We start from the raw sequence: 15,245 nt of genomic DNA, 5'->3' as shown, positions 1-15,245 counted from the left end.
ACTTCTAGATCCTAAATCTCTATCATATGTCATACAAATATCTCCGAGCCCACAAGTTCAAAATGAGGACTTGCCAACAACCTTGAAAGCCCTTGGAGTACATGGCTACGTCTCATACATTTTCTTACAGTTTCAGTGCATGCAAGCATTCAGTAAATATTGTCAAATGACAACATGGCTGGATATTTTCAGCAAACACATTTAAATGTCATTTATGTATATATTTATAAATATGGAATGCTTCACGAATTTGCTTCCATCCTTGTGTAGGGGCCATGCTGGTCTTCTCTGTATCTTTCCAGTTTTAGTATATATACAGTGAAGCAAGCACTAAATATTTATTTATTTAACATTTTACTGAAATGTAATTGACATGCAAAAAATTGCACACATTTAAATTGTACAATTTGATGTTTTGATATAATGTACACTTGTTGAATGTTCATTGCAATCAAGACGGGAAGCATAGTCATACCCCCAGAAATTCCATATTTGTGCCCCTTTATGATCCATTCTTCATGTCTTCCCTACCTCCCACCCTCCACTGCCAGGCAACCACTGACCCAATTTTTGTCACTATAATCTAGTTCCCATTTTCTATAATTTTACATAAGTGAACTCATGTATTATGTACTCTCTTTTGGGGACTGGCTCCTTTTATTCATCATAATTATTTTAATTACTCATATTGCTTCATGTATCAATAGTGCATTCATTTTTATTGCTGAATAGTATTTTATTATATCTGTATACCACAATTTCTTTATTCATTCATCTATTGATGGACCTTTCTTTGTGTTGTTCCCAGTTTTTAGCAATTACAAATAAAGTTGCTGTGATCATTTGTGGAAAAGTCTTTGTGTGAACATATGCTTTCCTTTCTCTTGAATAAACACATAAGAACAGAATGACTAGATTATATGATAGGTATATATTTAACTTTATAAGAAACTGCGAAACTTTCCCCAAAGTTTTATACTATTTTACATTCCCACCAGGGGTCTGTTCTAATTCCTCCACATCCTCAACAGCACTTGATGTGGTCAATAGTTTTAATTTTAGCCATCCTAACAGATGCAAAGTGGTGTCTCACTGTGGTTTTAATTTGCATTTTCCTATTGACTAATACTGTTGAACATCTTTTCATGTGCTTAGCTACCATTCCTGTATTTTCTTTGGTGAAGTGTCTATTAATTTTCTCTGCCCATTCTTAAAATGTGTTATTTTGAGAGTTATTTTTATAGTTGACCCTTGAGGAACACTGGGGTTAAGGGCAATGACTCCCCCACATAGTTGAAAATCTGCTTACAACTTTTGACTCCTCCCAAACTTAACTACTAATAGCCTACTGTTAACTGGAAGCCTTACTGATAACATAAACAGTCAATTAACACATATTTTGTATAAGTATAATATAAGCTAGAGAAAAGAAAATATTATTAAGACAATTTTAAGGAAGGGAAAATACATTAGGGTATGATATTGTATTTATTGAAAAAAATCAATGTTCAAACTCATGTTATCCAAGGATCAACTGTATATACTGAATACAAGTTCTTTATCAGATATATATGATCTGCAAATATTTTTTCCCAGTCTATGGCTTGTCTGTTCACTTTTTAAACTGTCTTTTGAAGAGCAGAAGTTTTTAATTTTGGAGAGGTTTAAATTATTCTTTTATAGGTTGTGCTTTTGATATCATTTCCAAAAAATCTTTGCTTAACTAAAGGTCACAAATATTTTCTCCTCTGTTTTCTTCCAGAAATTTTATAATTTTAGCCTTTAGGTCTATGATCCATTTTGAGTTAATTTTCATATATAGTGGAATGTATGGATTAAAGTTCATTGTGATGGGCGCCTGGGTGCCTCAGTCGGTTGGGGTCCGGCTTCGGCTCAGGTCATGATCTCGCAGTTCGTGGGTTCGAGCCCCACGTTGGGCTCTGTGCTGACAGCTCCTCAGAGCCTGGAGCCTGTTTCAGATTCTGTATCTCCCTCTCTCTCTGACCCTCCCCTGCTCACACCGTCTCTCTCTCTCTCTCTCTCTCTATCTCTCTCTCTGTGTCTCTCTCTCAGAAATAAACATTAAAAAATTAAAAAAAATAAAGTTCGTTGTGATGCAAGATGGTATTTAATTTGTTGAAACACGTATAAATTTAAACAAATTATAAGAGTCTTTTCATGTGAATCAGTGGAAAACTTTACTTTAAAATTCTGTGATCACGGATAATATACTAACAGCCCAAACTAACTGCTTGCCTAATTTTTAAAAACATATTCTTTATTCTATTTTCAAGATGTCTTATTAACTTCTTTATTTGTATAGTACAGGAATAAATCAACATTGTTTGTATCTTGTGTTCCATTGACCTATTACCAAGTGTGAGTTCTATAAGCCTGCTTTGATCTAGATAGCTCATGGGCCTTGCAGGTAGGAGAGGAATAATAAGAAACAGGGTCAGTATGAAATAGGGATGAATATATCTAGTTGGTACCTCATCAAAATGCTCAAAACCCTTAACTGCCATATTAGAGAACCTCCAGGCTTATCGCATGAAGCATCTTTTCTGTGTGGATTTTGACCTTGCAAGAACGGAATACCTTTAATAGTGTGTGTATCTGTATATTAGTAGGAGGCGGGAAGAAGATGGCTCATTACAGATCTTACTTCAGTTTAGTAGGACGAGTCCTGGGATAGATCCATCTTCCTCCTTTGGAGTGGCTCACCAGAGCTTAATAAAAATGTCTGAAATGTTTGACGTGGTCTATGAAATCCTAAAGCCAAATACCAGGGCTCAATAAGCCACTGGAAGAGGTATATCTTTGGGTAGCCATTTAGGCTAGGTAGTGGATATATGTGGATATGTGTATTGCTTTCAAGCATACATTTTCCACTTGCCTCATTCTTCATAGCCCCTGTATCTTCAATAAGTCAGATCATTTTATAAAAGCTGATCCCACCCCTAACTTCAGGTGTACAGTATTAATCTATTAGCTCTATTAATGTCCCTAGCCCTTGCAGTTGGTTCATGGATGGGAATGTGACATGAGTTGACTCAATGAGAGTGAATCTCAAGACTTGTGCAGAAACTGTCAGAAGTTTCTTCTCTACCCCTCCAAGCACTTGATAATAAAATGGTAAGGGCTGACAGGATAGGTTCTGTCTGAAACCTAGAAATGAAGCCAACACTGTAGATGGCAGAAGGAATAGACAATGAGAAAAGTCCTTGGTGATATAAGGAGCTACATGAAACTTCACTTGACTACTTCAAGACTGCTCAATTGTGTGAGGCAATAAGTTTCCTTTTTCTTTGATGCCTGTCACTGAATGGGAGGTAAGATAAAATTGGGTATATTAAGTTTGCAAGGAACTGAGATCTGTTAGGGCTTTTTCAGGTTTATTGGGATAGGCACAAAGCCTTAGCAAGCCTCTTGAAAAATTGAAAATTGGTTCAAGAAGCAATTGAGATTTAGCGAATCTGTTTTTTTTAATCTTCTCAGAAGTTAGAATCTAACCCTATTCAAGTGCTCTATTATACTAATGATTTAGCTGCTTTCTGCTCCAAATACTACCAGTTACTTGACTCTGTCTCATATTCAAATTTTGGTTCAGTCAGCCAGTTAGAATATCAAAATCTCTGTCAAACATCACTGGCAAATGTACAGATACTTGGCTGGTCCACTCAAGATAGAGTGTTAAAGAGCATGGTGATGAAGGATAAGGGAATCTTCCACAGTAAGCTGTACATATGGAAGTTACACTGAGCTTTCTCAGAAAGGAGTCTGTCAGGCACCATGAATGTGCTGTCCAAGACTATGCTTTCTGGAATCCGTAAACTTATGATGGGTAGTGTGAGAGCTGAGGGAGCTGGGAAGCTGAGAGTTGGCAGAGATCTGACCATGTGTCTATGAGGACTTCTGGAATGGTCCTGTTGGCAAGTCCTGTGCAATCATATAATAAAAATGTTAAAATGTGATTTTGACAAAAATCACATGGGAATGTAAGTGCCAAGGTGATGGGGATGGGCTCCCTGCGGTGTCTCCTATGGCCCTATCAACCAGCTTCCTTCCCCTTGGTTTCTGGTTAGATTCAGTCAAGAGGGAGCCCTGGTGATAGATGGGAGAGTTGGAGGAGAGTCATGGTAGGCTATTTATTCCCCCTGGCTCTTATCCTATGGTATTGCCCCAAGCTGGCTGTGTTTATTGACTAAAGGTCACTCATCCTGCATTCTGGAGATCACAGCTCCTTGAAAGGTGACTTTTCCCACATGATTCTCCCCTGCCGTGTTCTAGTAACCTCGTCTTGCCCTCTGCTATTACCAGCTCTGGTCTGGCACAATCTCTTTTGGTTTCCCTATACCCTGATCACTTCCTTATAAATCGTCCCCTTCTAAATAAAACTCAGTTTTCAACTACTTTGTAGCTTGTCTATTCTTTCTTATTAACAGAGACTTTTGCTAGCAGAAGCTTTTGTTTTTGGTGAAGTCTAATTTATCATTTTTCATAATCCATGATTGCTTTTGTATCTTGTCTAAAAAATATGTTGCCTATCCCCAAGTCATGTAACTATTTTCCTAGGTTCTCTTCTAAAGTACTATGATATTTATTTTTATTATGGATTTGGCTGATCCATGACATATTAATAGTTGTGTACAGTGTGAGCTAAGGCTCCATTTTTTCTCTCATATGGATAATCCAGTTATTCCAATGCCATTTGTTGAAAGACTACTATCACCATTGAATTGTTTTCATTAATGTGGTTGGATTTATGTCCATCATTTTGTATTCGTTTTCTGTTTGTTCCTGCTGTTGATTTGTTCCTCTGTTTATCCTTTTATGCCTTCTTCTGGATCAACTGAATATAGTTTAGAATTTCTGTTTAATCTATATATTGGCTGTTTAGTTATACCTCTTTCCATTATGTGTTTCAACTAATTCCTCTAGGAATTATAATATCTACCCTTAATGTTTTTTATGGCCTTCTTAGAATTATTCTTTATCATTTTATATAAAATTATCCAGCTCTTTACCATTTCCAATGTTTTTATTCCTTCCTGAAGATTCATATTTCCATATAGTATCATTTCCTACAGCCTGAAGAATGTTCTTTGTAATTCTTGTTGTACAGGACTTCTGATGATGAATCCTTTTAGTTTCTTTTTCTTAAATCTGAAAATGTTTCTATTTCATCATCATTCTTAAAGGATATTTTCGCTGGATTTAATTTTTTTTCTTTCAGCACCTTAAATATGTCACTGCACTGATTTCTAGCCTCTGTTGTTTCAGATATGAAGTTAACAATAACCAAGAAGAAATGCATTTTTCCATACTGCTTTCAAGACTTCTTTATTTTTGTTTTTTAGCACTTTGATTATCATGCACTAGGTAAGAGATTTTTCATATTGATTTTTCTAGGGGTTTCCTGAGCTTCTTCAAACTGTCAATTTATGACTTTTACCAAATTTGGAAAAATTTTTGACCATGATTTCTTTGATTGTTCTTTTCTGCTTCATTCTCTCTCTTTACCATTCTCCTGGGACTCTAATTATAACTTTGTTAGATGTTTTGATACGTTTTGATATTGCTTTCAGGTCTCTGAGTTTCTGTCCATTAATCTCTCCTTTCCTTTCTTTTCTTTTTCTTTTTCCTTTCTTTCCTTCTTCCCTTCCTTCCTTCTTCCCTTCCTTCCTTCTTTCCTTCCTTCCTTCTTTCTTTCCTTCCTTCCTTCCTTCTTCCCCTCCTTCCTTCTTTCATTCCTTCCTTGTCTGTTCTTTAGAGTGACTAATTCTATTGAGTTCACAGATTCTTTCCTCTGTCATCTCCATTCTGCTCCATCCAGTAAATGTTTTATTTCAAGTATTTTACTTTCCAGTTTTAAAATTTCTATAGTTTGATTTGTTTATAGTTTCTATTTTTCTTCTAAGATTTTCTATCTTGCATGTATTTTGAGCATATTTTCTTCTACCTTATTGACCATCCTTTAATAGCTGCTTTAATACTCTTGTCTCAGGGCGCCTGGGTGACTCAGTGGATTAAGCATCTGACTGACTTAAGATCAAGTCATGATCTCAGGGTCATGAGATTGAGCCTGGTGAAGGACTCTGTACTGGGTGTAGAGACTGCTCAAAATTCTCTCTCTCCTTCTCCTTCTGCCCCTCTCACTGCTCATGTGCACTCTCTCCCTCTCTCTAAAAAAAAATGCTCCTGTCTCCCAATTTTAATATCTGAATAATTTTGGGTTTGGTCTGCATTGATTGTTGTTTCTCTTGAGTCTGGGTCACAATTTCCTAGTTTTTATTTGTTGGGTATTTCGGACTGTATCTTAGGCAATATTATTATTATCATTAGGTGGAGCCTGGATTGTATTAAATTTCTCTGAAGAAATTTTTTGTTTTATATCAATTTTGGTTGCTTTATCAAGCAATTGACTTGCTTAGGCTCATACTTCAAACTCTGTTTCTTAGGTGGGTGTTCAAATCTCAGTTCAGTTCTCTTATCGTTATCTAGACTTGAGGGGTCCAGCAGAGATTTGTAGGGAGTTATTTGGAGCTCCATCTATCTAAATGCTTTCTGGGATAATTCTCTCTCTTGCAGCTGTATTTCCTCACATGATGTTTTCTGGTTCTTCAAGGCAGAATAACTGGTTTCCTTTCAGAGTTCTAGCTTCTCTGCATGATGCCAACTGCAGCTTATCCCTGAGCTAAAAGCCACAAAAATGGGAAATTCACCTTAGTTCATCCTCTTCTTCCAAACCTCTACTTCTTTCCAAAATCCATCTTCTTTCTTTCACTTTCTAAGGCTTGAGATTATTTATTCTGTTATTGTATTTTTCCTGGACTTTGTAGTTATCATCTGTGGTCTGATAGGAGTTTGTTCAATTATTTCTAGAAGCTGAACCACTTAATTCTGTGAATGCTTGGAGTGTGTTCTCTCCCAGGACTGGCAGTTTCTGGATTCATGCTACAATAACTGGGTCACCACGAAATTCACCTACCTGATAATGTTTTGCATATTCTATCTTGATCTTCTTCATTGTTTTCTCTTAAAAGCTGTTCAAGTTTTCTGTTATCATTTAGTAGAGACATTTCATTCTCTGAGGGTACTTCCCAGTTTGTATTGTTATGGATATCCTATTTATGGCTTTAGAGAATGCTATTCAATACTTCTTACATCTGAATTCTCTCAAAGGATGCCATTCCACGTTGCTCCCTGAAATCTTGAGACTTTTCTTTTACATTTCTTTTGAGCATTATTCGCCTTTCAAGGGCTAGCAATGACTAAAACAAACCACCCTGTTTTATCCTCCCATATTTGTAAGTGGTTAGACTCAGACTCAGGTAATTCTTCCTTTCTATACTGTGTAGATTAAATACGTGTAAATTTTTTCCCCTTCATATCTTTCTGGCCTGATTACTAAGATCACATTTCTTCCAAGAAAATTTCTTTCTTCTTCCAGCTTAATCAGCCAGTATTTCTTTATTTTTCTTCTTTCCTGCTACTCCTATTTTGTAAATAAGCCAAAAGCATATTTAATATCTTTTATTTTCATAAAAGAAATACACGTGCACGTATCAAATAATCAAATAATATTACAAAGTTTTAACAAACACCAGCTGTTCCCTGTCTACCTGTTTCCCCAGCTCTCTACCAGATCTCCTCTCCAGAGACAATACTTTCAGCACTTTACCTGTTTCTTCTGTCATTGCTTTCAGTATTTTTAAATAATATGCTTAGACTGTTACAGACTGTTATTTATTGATTCTTTCACACCATAGTTTCACAACTACTGTTGTAGCCTGGATGCACCCAGAGCCAACCCTGAATCAAGGACTTGAATAAAACAGTTTGCTTAGGAGGTAGTCCTTAGAAGTGCAAGTAGGACTATGGGTAAATGAGACTGGGAAGGGAAGAAAGCCTCATAAAGAGTGTGGTTTCAAGCATATTGCCACTGTGGACAACTACAGTGTCCTGCAGTCCTACAGGTGAAGTCTGGGAGGTAGTGTAGAATGTGCCTTGGATTATCCCTGAGAAGTAAGGGACAACCATCTCCTGTCAGTCAGTGGTTGAGGGTGCTCTCAGGATCCACTCTCTGTCTGCCACTCTCAGCTGCTCTGTGTACCGGTCAAGCAGATTCTTTTGCCCTGAAAAATCCATTAGACAGAGAGCTGCAGGTGTTTCAGTTAGAAGCCATTGAGTACAGTGCCAAGATGCCAAGATGCCAAGATGATTTGGGTGGGGTTCCCATAGTATACTGATATTCGTCAGGATTCTCCAGAGAAACATAATCAATAGGATTGGCGTTAAGAGCAACACCAGAGAATTTGTTAAAATGCAAATCCTCGGGTCCCATCCAGATGTACTGAATCGGAATTCTTGGGGTTTGGGTCTGAGATTCTGTGTTTTAACAAGTTGCCTATGCTTATGTGGGTTAAAGTTTGGGAAGCACTGACCTATAATTTACACAGTCTCTTGATTGTCTAAGCTAACAGAAGTTAAATGTAAGCGAAAAAGAACAAAGGTAAGTAAGTATGTACATCTGACGCCCCTAATTAAACCTCTTGGAAAATGGGGCCAAACAGGGAGTTCAAAATCAGTTAGGGACCATTCTTATTTTGGCCTGCTTCTAGCATCCGTGTCATCCATAATAAAGGAATGGTGATAATGTTGGAGAACTTCCTGAGCTGTTGTGCAAATCAAACCAGAAGGTAAATGTGATGGTTCTTTGCTCCCAAATGTCAGTAACTGTTTCTAATAACATGACTCTTTTAAGTCGCTTGAGTCCTATTTATTAAATTTCCACCTTAGTGAACTGCAGTGGTATGTGGCAATTCCCCCCAAATGCTAACTTTCAATCAGTAAAAATTCCACTGTCGTTGCTATTGTAGGTTTTAATATTTGAAAATATTTATTAGTCTATTATCCATGTTTTTCTATTTATATAGTTAAAGAATGTGCTCTTATATTATACCTTCTACAAATTGCTCCTAGAAGGGGCAGGATTTTATTTTGTTCTTTCTCTATAAGGATGGAATTTTTGTAATCTTTTCTCTTGGTGACTATTCATTGCCAATCAGGATAAAAGAGCTTTTGCCCTTCCAATAATTTCTATTTTATGATAACATGCTTGGACAATTTCAGTACACTTTAGAGGTACAAATGGGTCTATTTAAGTGCTATTTTTTTTTAATTGCTATTTTTTGCTGCAGACTCATTAACAATTCAAAACTTGAATTAAAAGTAACCTAAAAATGTCTTACTTTATGTCAATGAAGTCTATTAGATACAAATGAAATCCATTTTTGCAACACTCAATGAAGAACATATCATACCTAATGAAAATCTGTTCTCAGACTTACTAGAAAATAAACTGAATAAAGGGGGACTAAATAAAATGTAATTTTAATATTACATGAACATGACAGAATAGGAGAAATAGAAGGGTCAAAATGCTGAACCTGTTTTTAATAATCAAGGTTATCGTGGAAGATTTCACTTTAATTATACATCAGAGAGGATGTTTTTAGAGAGCTCAAGTAAATATTCATTATTCAGCTTGAACTTAAGTAGGCATTGAATAAAATCTTCATAAATTCAGTAAAGTCATCAGACTTCTGCTAAGCCCTAGAAGTTCATTTATACTTTTTTTTTTTACTATGAGCTTTTTGTCTATAATTAAATTAGAGTATATATATTTATGTGTATATATATATATGAAAATATCTGGCATATGAATTAGCATATAAACACATAATCAATGTTAGTGTCCTCTCTTTCCCTGTGATAGCATAAACTTAAAGAGACAACAAAATTTCTGGTCAGATATTTATCAAGGTTTCTCTAACCATTTTTAAAAAATGGCTTTCTCTGGCCGTTTTTAACATAGCAAGTAAATATACTTAGAAAATGAAATTAAAGCTCTAGAAAAAATTAGAGCTATAGGAAGACTTTTAAGTATGAGTAAGTGCTTAAAATATTACATAGTCACACTTATTAATAGTAAACATTTTAACTTGAATGTAGTTGTGTGTATGTTGTTGATGCTTACATTTTTAAGTACTATTTTCGGACATTACAAATTCACACATAGAATCCAATTCAGAGGGAAGCTGGGAACCTCACATGACAGATGATCAAGTCAAAAGGAATTCATATTTAAAATCAAAGTAAAAGAACTTCTTTAACTATTTTTAGGTCATTGGCAGGAACTCTCAACCAAAAGAATATTATTGAAATGACTAATTTTGCATTCCTAGGATTATGAACACTTTGCTTCTTACAATTAAAATTTTTAGGCCCGTACAAAAGACACAATTGTATAAAATCAAGTTAAAAATCAAAGTTATTAATATGCACAACAGCTGTTACATATTAATGTCATTGGATTTTTGGGTGTGTTTGTGTATGAACATGTTTATGACACAGATGGACCATAGAATGTTGAACTTTTCCAAGTTTGGAAATGCAGGGGCAATTTTATCCCATTCCAAATTGAAATTAGGGCTCTCAAAGATTCCAGACTTGAATACAGGAAATGAAAGTCCCTGAAATGCCCAAAGAATAGGTCCCAGATGGAGACCAGGGTTACCCAGTGTTTGGGCAAGGCAGTGCAGAAGATTGTATCCAAGTCAATGACAAAATGAAAGTAACCGAACCATTCAGTCCATGCTGTGGCTCATTATGCAGCCAAAGGCACCAGTAGTGTCTCCTCTCTGTTTGATCAGAGGTTGAAGTCTTCAATAGGGCCATACGGGACTTTAGATCAATCTAGTTTGATCTTTTTATTGAACACATGAGGCTCAGAAAGAACTAGGTCAAATCACAAAGGCAGTAAGTGGAAGAATAGGGTCTTGAACTCAGTTCTCTGAGTTCTCAGCCCAGTGTTATCCCCCTTATTTTCTAAGGCCTATCTTTATTATTACCAGCATCATAGACGTTGCCTGAAGGCTGAAGTAAACTTCCCTCTGCCTTTGGGGGCCCAAATAGGGAGGGAATGCAGTCCTTCCCAGATTTGCCTTGAAGGTCAAACTGGTACCAGTGGGAAGTTCTAAGAAATCCTTGGAATTAAGGAACATACATCTTCAAGGATAAGTATGGGTTACATGATGATGCACCTGGAAAAGCAGACTGGAGCTATATTGTGGGGCTCTCAACTGCTAGGACACTGAATTTGGAATTTATTTGACCTGCCAATGGGCATCCCTCCTGGTGTCTGGCGGTGTAGGTATTCATGTCTATGTGTTATATGAATTAATAAGCTGTTGATGGTTTGTGAGTGGTTTCTGAGACATGTTCTTATCAGAGATGCACTTCAAATTGTATTAGACTTTCAGTGAGAAATTTTGAGGCTCAAGGAGGCAGGCCGTTGGGAGAATAGATCCAATCACAAAGATGAGAAAGAGATTACAGTGAGTTATAAAAATTTAACATATCATAGATAAAAACCGTCACCAGCATCCTAGAGTTTAGGGATTGCTCAAGCCTATGGAGTTAGTCACAAGATGGTTTCTAAAATTCTGGTCTCTGACATTTAGGCCCCATGAGAGACTTAATGAGCACTAGAATTAGATGATGATTTTTCATAAATTCTGATGTGGGGAGCAAGAATGGAAAGGAGCCAGCAGGTGGTCAGAAATGTTAGTTACTCAGCAAATGCTGAGAGAATCAGACCCCAGCTAGTTAGGAATGAGAAAATCCTTCTTAGATGTTATGTGTAACTATGTAAAATCACAAATTCATAAACAGATTCAAAATAAGAGAAAAGAAACAAAACCATCTGCCTAAATTTAGAAAGACACCTGTAGAGATGCCCAAGTTTAGATCTGGGAGAACTGGGCGAAGAATTTCATTACAACGTCTCATACACATGTATATAACCACAGCATAGGGCAGGACAACATTTGGGCTGGTGATGATCTAGGCTCAACTGGGAAGCTATTCTATTCAGGAAAGTTTGATCTCTGGTGAGGGGCAGACTTAGGCTTTTCAGACTTCCAAACAAGCTGAGAAAGCAGGAATCAAATAGTATACAGTTGTTTTTTTTTTTTTAATTTTTTTAATGTTTATTTATTTTTGAGAGGGAGAGAGAGCAAGCACAAGCAGGGAAGGGACAGAGAGAAAGGGAGACAGAGGATCTAAAGCAGGCTCTTTACTAACAGCAGAGAGCCTGATGAGGGACTCGAACTCATGAACTGGAGGATCATGACCCAATTCAAAGTTGTATACTTAACCGACTGAGTCACCCAGGTACCCCTGCAGTTCTTTCCTCCCCTCATATGGTTCCGCACCCTTCCTCATCTTGGCAGGAGTTTCTGTGTCCCACACAGCTCAGCTAAAGCAACTCCTCATTACGATGAGTGTGTGATCCATGGCAAAAATTCATATTCAAAGCCCATAAATCCATGAATTGATGATTCTGGAGGTTTTCCTGTCACAATGCTGGGCAGTACATTCTCATGCATTGCAGTTTCTCCTATGACCCGTGATAACGGAGAATACAATTTGTATGAATATTTGAAGACCTCAGATAATCCCCAAACCTAATTTTAAGTTAAAAGCTTTTAAGTTTTTAACTTCTTGCCTCATGAAAACAGCTGTTTGTTCCGTCAGTTCTTCCTCTAGCCTTCTTTTGCAAATCCTGATGGAGGGGAAACCGGCACGCACAAACGTATGCCCTGTTTCTTATGTACTAAAAGTGTTGCTGAAAAGTTGTATGTAAATAGTTTGTTTTAAATGCACCTCAAGTGAGGAAACTTTCAGTTTAAAATTAACCTGAGGCAAAGGGAAGAGTCTTTTGATTTTGCATATTTGTGTCCTAATTTAGCTGCCTTACGGATTTGGTGTTTTACAAATTGTATTTGCCTACAGAAGACGATGTTAGTGGAAAGATGGACAAGAAATAGAAACAACTGAGCTCCTACTAAAGTGCCAGGTAATATGCTGGACATGGCACAGAGAACTCAGGGAAGATGCCTCTGCTTCTCTGGAAGTATCTTGTAGCCCAATACCAATGCTAGGGATAGGCATTCTATTCTATTGAAAGTCAAACTCCAGCATTCAGCATAGTTCTGGATCAGTAAATGTGTGACTGCGTAAGACAGAACAATGAATCACGTTTCACTTCCCTGCCTGAACAAGAGAAGCGACTCTTTGTCCTGCCTTCCCTTCATGCTCAGCAGACACTGGCTCCCCCAAAGATAAAGTGTTCTTTGTGTGCTGTGCCCTCAGCTTCGCTGGGTATTGGATGGCAGTTTCTGTATGCAGATGATGAAAAATCTTTCTGAGAGTGTTTACATAGTAGTTGTCTCTTGAGCACATGTTTATTTTTAGTGGTAAATTATCAGAGCTTGTGAGGCTGAAACCTCAGCTACTTTTTGCCTGTTTTAGTAGCCGGATTCCAGACCAGAGCACCAAAAACCACATATCAGCCATGAGGTTCGTTTCCAGACCTCACCTTCCCATCATGCCAGGTCATTGAAATTGATTAATGACTTAGCAATTTAACAATGGTCAGTGAGGACCCACAAAATGCTTATTTTCAGATTATTCATAGTCAGAAGTCTATTTATTCAGCAGTAAGAGAAATGAGCTAAAATATTTCTCTTTGTGGAGGTAGAAACCTTAAATCAGCGATCTCAATTCATTGCGCAGCATCTGCAGAGAGTCAGAGCAAAGAAAGAGGGTCAAGTTCCAATACGTGATGGCAAACTATTCAAATTCCTAATAGAGAAGTGAAGGCTGGCTTCAATACTTAGGATTCCAAGATGCTGCTTTCAACGACATCGTTGGTACTGACAGTAGCAGAAATTGTTCCAAATTCTTCTGGAACGGACCCGGGAAACACAGTGAACTCATATCCAAGACAGCTGTTTTTATGGGCACAGCAAAAGAAGATCAGGACATCTGCACCAGGCCCTCTAATTTGTGCCTCATTACCTCAGAGATATAAGGATGTGGTACCATTAACTGCTAAGTTTAAGGGTATTACTGATTTTTTTTTTCTTTTTAAAGTCAGGACTCTTGGTTCCAAGCAACAGATACTCAACATAACTTCTTATACTTTCAACGTAACTTCTCATACTGCTTCTTCACTGAGATCGAGCAAACAAACAAACACTGAGAAAATGGATGCATGCAAGATGTTTTGCTTATGGATGTATGGGTTTATTTCATAAAACTGAAAGTCTAAGTAATATAACCAAGAGTTCAAATGGTGTCATCAGAGTTCTGTGATTCTCTCCCTGTCTTGGCACTGCTTTGCCTTTGGTTGGCCTTTTTCTACCTGTACACTCCACATGGTGGGCAAGTTTTATAAAGTCCATGGTTAGAAATCACAGTGGAAAAATAGTTTCTTCTACTGGTGTCCATATATCAATTTCAAAAGTGGATTTTGATTGGCTCTTTTGGAACACATATATAGCCCTGGAATAATCACCATGCTTTGAGAGACACGATTGTATAATCTGAGAAGTCGTGTGCCCACTTCAATGGCCAGTGGAGGCAAGGCTGTGTGATTAATAGCTCCATTGGGATCTTACCATGAATGAAAGGAATAAATTCTTCAAGGAAGGGATGGTGACACATAAAAACAATGCCCAGTATGACATGTGAGTGGTCCATACAACTCTGATGGGCTTAAAAATAAATAAGAGATTACCAGCTGCTCCTTCTTTCCACTCATGCTCTTCATCTGCCATTCAGGGTGGTCTTTGATACTATATGGAATAGGTCCAAGACAGTCCTGTATTATGTACTAATCTACCCCTAATAAGCATTAGATTATTGCTGGCTTCATTAAGGTAGATTCTTATATTAGGATAGCATGCCATTCAGTGATGTTTGACATCCAACGATGCAGAGAGGGGCTCCTGGTGGCTCAGTCAGTTAAATATCCGACTTTGGCTCAGGTCATGATCTCATGGTTTGTGAGATAGATCCCCACATGGGGCTCTGTGCTGACAGCTAGGAGCATGTAGCCTGCTTCCGATTCTGTCTCCCTCTCTCTCTGCCACTCCCCTGCTCTTGCTCTGCCTCTCTCTGTTTCTCAAAAATAAATAAACATTTGGGGGAAAAAAGGATGGAGAGAAATCTGAGCTTCTTAGAATGTAGAGCTTGGTTTCATTTATCTCTATTTCTGCTGTAACACTGAGCACCGTGTCTAGCACCTGGAGGCCTTAAATCATTGCTTGCTAAATTTAATCAAGTAGGCCAACCTAACATGTCATTTGGGGGTTTGGTGGGTCCAATAGCTA

General features: G+C 37.4%; 1 non-coding gene across 1 annotated transcript; it reads right to left on the bottom strand.

Moving 5' to 3' along the window:
• Nucleotides 1-226: 226 nt before the first annotated feature.
• Nucleotides 227-331, bottom strand: LOC144217909 (U6 spliceosomal RNA). The gene has a single exon (XR_013330987.1). It is a non-coding gene; the product is annotated as a U6 spliceosomal RNA (small nuclear RNA).
• Nucleotides 332-15,245: the final 14,914 nt, after the last annotated feature.

The sequence above is a fragment of the Crocuta crocuta genome, unplaced genomic scaffold (assembly GCF_008692635.1).
Source record: "Crocuta crocuta isolate KB4526 unplaced genomic scaffold, BGI_CrCroc_1.0 scaffold159, whole genome shotgun sequence".
NCBI lineage: Eukaryota > Metazoa > Chordata > Mammalia > Carnivora > Hyaenidae > Crocuta > Crocuta crocuta.
Note: the sequence above shows the minus strand (reverse complement) of the source record. Positions and strands in the feature narration are given on the sequence as shown.